Source organism: Pongo abelii, chromosome 16, assembly GCF_028885655.2.
Source record: "Pongo abelii isolate AG06213 chromosome 16, NHGRI_mPonAbe1-v2.0_pri, whole genome shotgun sequence".
Lineage (NCBI taxonomy): Eukaryota > Metazoa > Chordata > Mammalia > Primates > Hominidae > Pongo > Pongo abelii.
In genome coordinates, this window is record NC_072001.2 from 24,656,259 (window position 1) to 24,662,434 (window position 6,176).

Below are 6,176 nucleotides of genomic sequence, written 5' to 3' on the forward strand. Positions count from 1 at the left end.
GTGAAAAGTGTGTATTTCCTGAAAACATTGCTGAAAGGTGATGAAAGTGCCAAATGTATTTGCTTATAACATTTTTAAAGAAAAAAATTAAGGTTGAAATGAAAGTAAGGATATTTTCATCCAATTACCTCATTCAGTTATCATAATCAAGGTCAGAGAAGAAAGAAACTTCAGCCTTTGCTAGAAGCAACTTGCAACAAATCACATATCTAATGACTCTGTGACATTCGTCCAGTGACAGCAGCAATGTTCCACTTATCACATGGTATACAGAAATACAGCAATTAAAATAGTTTTAGATGCAGATCAAGCAGTAATTACTTTTGCCCAGAAATCTTAAAAAATAAATTGTATGTGGAGAACAGGAAGCTTAGGAAATTAGGGTGCCTTTTATCTTTGCAGTGACAATTTACCTTGCGCTCGCAGTGACGTTTTCTAGATTTTAAAAATCAATGTTTTTTATTTTTATTTTTATTTATTTATTTATTTATTTTTTAAAATCTGCTAGCCCTTTTGCTTTTAGCAGCCACAGACTTCTTGGCCTCTCAAAGGCCCGGATGCCTGAAACTTCTGAAGAGATACTGCCTTCAGCTTCTTCTCAGTCACAGCGCAGTGTGAACACGTAGCTCCAGTTATGCCTCTGCTTGCTTCAGCCTGCTGGCGCTTAATTAGGTGCTTATCCTAACACCTTAGAACATACTTTCTGTAGATGGTTTAATTCCAACCATCATATATGCTTTTTCTCAGAGTTTCTCCAGCTTCTCCAAACTTCCCTGTAAACGAGGCCTTGTAGGCAGTTTTCTTGCTATGACCTCACCTTCCATTCAGCGCAGAAACAGCATCCATTGCTGTTATGCAGTGGATAAAATTGTGTAATAATGGTTATGGTTTCATATCTTTAACGTTACCGGCAGACTTTACTCCTGGCCTTCTCCTAATCAATAGGCCAGTCTTCCCCTCCCCACCCCCACATTTTTAGCCATCTAATTTTATTCCTTACATTCGTTCTTAAAAAGGCAAAAACCTGGCCGGGCGCGGTGGCCTAACGCCTGTAATCCCAGTGCTTTGGGAGGCCGAGGAGGGTGGATCACGAGGTCAGGAGATCGAGACCATCCTGGCTAACACAGTGAAACCCCGCCTCTACTAAAAATACAAAAAAATTAGCCTGGCAGCGGGCACCTGTAGTCCCAGCTACTCAGGAGGCTGAGGCAGGAGAATGGCGTGAACCTGGGAGGCGGAGCTGCAGTGATCCGAGATTGCGCTACTGCGCTCCATTCTGGGTGACAGAGCGAGACTCCATTTCAAAAAAAAAAGAGGCAAAAATCTTTTTTAGCCTTCTCTTCAGGATGGTTAAAATATATGGGCAACAAAAACAATTTTTACAAATGATTTAAAACACACAATTTGCTTATTATTTTTCACACTAATAACACAAAGAATATAGACACTATATATATTCCAATCACATTGATCATGCAGAAAATAAATATTCTTTGATACTGGTTTTCCTTTGATCACAAATAGATATGAGGGCAAAATGTCTTATCACTTATTTACAAATAACTGATGGCCAAAATAGATAATTGTCATGATAGAAGTTATTGACACTGGCTGGGTGGGGTGGCTCATGCTTGTAATCCTAGCACTTTGGGAGACCGAGAAAGACGGGATCACCTGAGGTCAGGAGTTTGAGACCAGCCTGGCCAACATGTAGAAACCCTGTCTCTACATAAAAAAAAATAAATAAATAAATAAACACACTTTGGTTTTGGTGGTGGGCACCTGTAATTCCAGTTACTTTGGGAGGCTGAGGCAGGAAAGAAGTTATTGATACAAATATTTGCAAAAATAAAAAGTTATTTCATAACCACAAATAATTCCAAAGTATGTCCATGTGCTAATTTGTAAATAGGAAGGAAGTTCTTATTTTGAAACTTGCAGCCTGGGAAATATTTATAAGATTGTTATGGCATTGATAACTGGAGTACTTCCTATATCAACTTACTAGAATTTTGGAGACTGACTTTAAAATATAATAAAAAGGGAAAGACAGGGAATTGAACTTTCTTCTCATGTTTTTTACAAATTTTACAGGGAGCCAGAGTCTCATTTATGTCATCACAGATTTATTTTACAAGTTTGGACTTGCAAAAATGTGCCAAAATTTGAATGCCTTACACATTTTTTTGGGAAGCAGCTAAAATATATAATGCACTGACCTTTTAATGTTCACTTTGACTGGTTAATGGTTACACCTTTGCAGCTCAGTTAGATTGTAAACAAGGGGACAAAACTGAATATATAAGGTGAGAGAAGTATAGTGACAAAATTTATGAACCGCTATACATTTCCTATGAATAAAAAATGATTAAAATTCATACATTTGCTTTTTAAATATATATATAAGAAACATCAAAAATTAATTCAAAGCATATATTACCAAATATATTCTTAATTTTGAATAACCTTACTTAGGTGTACCTTTTTCTACAAAGTTATGTCTTCATTAAACATTTTTCAAATTATTAGTATTATTATTTTTAACTGATGCTTCATATTTTATTTCCCCTCTGCTCTCCCATCCCACCCTTGGTGATGGTTGTGCCCATTTGAGCATTTCGGAGCACATGACCGTAAGTAAATCTTGAGAGAGGAGCGGAATTACTGTCTAAACAGTAACAGAAGGGGATTAGCTGTAAGGATAGCATAACTGTTGTGCAGGAAGAGAAGCTGCCCAGATCTTCTTGGTGGACAATGCATAGAAGACTTAGAATTATGAAACATCTGTCCCCGAAACCACCCTTTCCCACCCATCCCCCAAACCCCCACTCCCACCCTTCCCCCGCCCCATTTAATAGTGTTAACAAAAGCTTAATCTAACTTTTTTTTTTTTTTTTTTTGACGGTGTCTTGTTCAGTCGCCCAGGCTGGAGTGCAGTGGCGCAATCTCGGCTCACTGCAAGCTCCACCTCCCGGGTTCGCGCCATTCTCCTGCCTCAGCCTCCCGAGTAGCTGAGACTGCAGGCGCCTGCCCCCACGCCCAACTAATTTTTTGTATTTTTTAGTAGAGACGGGATTTCACTGTGTTAGTCAGGATGGTCTCCATCTCCTGACCTTGTGATCCACCCGCCTCAGCCTCCCAAAGTGCTGGGATTACAGGCAAGAGCCACCGCGCCCGGCTTCCAGAATATAAAAAATGAGTTCCATGACGACCGGGCCCTCACTGAGCTGGCAGGCCCCTCCATGGATCACCGGCACCAAGGCGCTGTCCAAATCATTCATGTACTGTGAGGAAGGGGGCTGGCCATGGCTCCCTGCTTGATAGCCAACCTGATCTGAGGCAAGTGTCACACGTAGTCCCAGTTTGGTCATTCCATCTTCCTTCAGAAGCTTCAGGAGCAAGGCAAAAAGCCTTGGCAACATGCTCAATCTACTGTGATCTGTAGGATCACCGAGGCAATTGTGCTGGTAACCGTTTTCTTGTAATCCCAGCACTAGGATTTCTAGGAAATCCTGGGAACCGTTTTCTAGGAAAAACACCTCTGTCCATCTGATGACTTTTCCATTTGCTTTATATTCTGATCCATGGAATATCTTTACATTTGTTAACAGTCTCCATGGACTTCCCATCTATAGGACTTAGGACACCCTTGCTGACGTTTTTGTCATCATCCACCCACTGGATGTGGATGTGCTCCTGGGGTTCCTCCGTGTCTGCCTTCCCACAGGTGATGGTGAAGTCCCTCATCTCTAGCAGTGCCTGCCTCAAGGAATCCATGTTCTCTGCAGTGATCTGGACCATAACGCCATCTTCCACAATACTGGACTTGGCAAGGTATCCAGAAGAGGATTTCAGAGCGCCACTGAACACAAAAAAACTGCTTTGAGTTTGCATATAGTTATAGTAGTACTGAAAAATCCTCCCAATTTAGGTTTTTGTTTTCAGTTTTGTTTCTCTGTTTTCTAGTGCATAAGGACTTAATAAATATTCATTTAACAAAATTGAAATCTCAAAGGTACATATAAATAAACAATATAAATAACCATCCTTATTACAGTTAACTTTGTGCTTTAAAAAAAAAAGGCATCCGAAGAAAGACAGACGTATTCATGCAATAAAATCTTAGCAATCCCTGAAATAGTTTTCCAGAATTATCAGCCCTCCCATCTTACTCTGGACAGAATGAAAAAAAAAATTAGTTCTCTTGTGTTGCTCTTTGAGTTCCAACTAGGAAAAATTACTGAAAAGAGCTGGATGTTACAACTGTTTCGGGCAGAGAAGTCACACTGTTCAGGAGGACCCCATAGTAGAAACTGTTTTAAAAAAGTTCTTTTTACTTGAAATTACACAAGAAAGCAGAAAATGACATTGCAAAAAGGAAACAAGTATAGGCAGGAACATTGTTACAGAAGCCAGGTGACAATAAGTAGAGAGTAGAAAGCAATCAACACTTTTGACCATTGAGAATGAGGAAAGTGGAAATTGAATGGCTCACGGATAAAAATAGTCACCCACATGTCAATAACATGGATTCTGAAGAGTCAGACTTACGCACACACAGAGCATCTACCGCATGCACGAGTTGTGTGTGAGTTTGGTGATAATGAAGAGAGACTAACTGCTGCATCAACTAATATACTCTGGGAGTGAAGAGCAGGATAAAAAAAAACTGTAGAGACCGCTACTCTAGGTCATTTAAGTGTTCTAAGGAGAGAAAAATAACATGATAGAAGAAAGTGATAACTATCTGGAATGGTGGGATGGGTGGCTTCTGACACAGCTCCCATGTTTCTGATTCCACCTCCCGATATCTTGTATTATCTCCCCTTCTTGAGTATGAGCTAGACCTGGTGCCTTGCTGCTAAGAAACAGAATTCAACAAAAGTAATGCTGTGTTACTTCCTTGGTTAGGTAACAAGGAACTACGTCTTGCCCCTTGCTAGCCACCCCCAACTCTTGCTGGCATTCCCTCTTGCACTCTCGCTTGCTTGCTTTGATAAAGAGTTACCATGTTGTGTGATGCTTTGTGGAGAGGCCCACGTGACAAGGAACCAAGGGAGTTTACAGCACAACACCTGGCATAAAACTAAAGCCAACAACTATGTGAGTGAGTCTGCAAATACATTATTCCCTGTCCAGCCTTAAGGTGACTGCAGACTTTTAAAAGAGTGAGAGTCAGAGGCCACAGTTAATCCACATGTGGATTCCCACCAACAAAAATTGAAATAATGTGTGTTTTAAAATGCTAAGTTTGGGGGTGATATGTTACATATAAATAGATAAATAATAAAGATGGTTTCGCATGGAGATAATGACAGAAAGGAATTTGACTATTTTAATAGTCCAATGAAAAGGTATGAAAGATCTGAATTTGGATGGTAGCAGTGTGAATGATGTAAAAGATAAATGTGAGATTCTATAAAGTAAGATTTTATAGGACCTACCAATGATGGGGGTGAGAGGAGGATAGAGAGATGGGAGAGAGAAAGGCAGGGGGAAAGGGAGAAAAGGAGAGGGAGAAGCGGTAAATGAACAAGATTTTTAGTTCAAGTCAGTAGGAAAACCATTGGCAGAGTTGTTTTATTTAAGCATTAACAATTACTTTCTGAGCATCTGTGATGTGTAAGACATTCTGTTATCTGTACTAGACACCGAGATGAACCCTCAAAATGGTGATGCCCTCAAAATGGTATAGTGCAAAGTAGAATGTTGTGAAATTTTTCCTAATGGAGAAATTCATCCAATTAGCATTTGAGGAAAGGTATATGTGAGTTGGACTTTGGATAGTAACATATAGAGATTAACATTAGAAAGGAAGCAAAATATTTCATTAGACATATAAAGAAGTCAATAGTTTATTTTCACTAGACTGCAAGCATATGAAAAAGACAATGGGAAAATGTGTCTCAATTGTCAGCCTAAATTTAACATCTTATTCTGTAGTGAAATCACAGGACAATTAAATAGATGTCTTGCACTTAGGACAAGTTATTTAAGTTTGTTGAAGAAATGAGATGATTGATTTTATTTTTAAGTAATAAGTAATGTGAGAAAATCTGCAATCAGTAGGGTTTATGTAGATCCAGCCTCAACAAACTACTGCCGATGGGCCAAATCTAGTCTGCAGCTCATTCATGTAAACAAAGTTTTATTGGAATATAGCCATCCTCATTCAT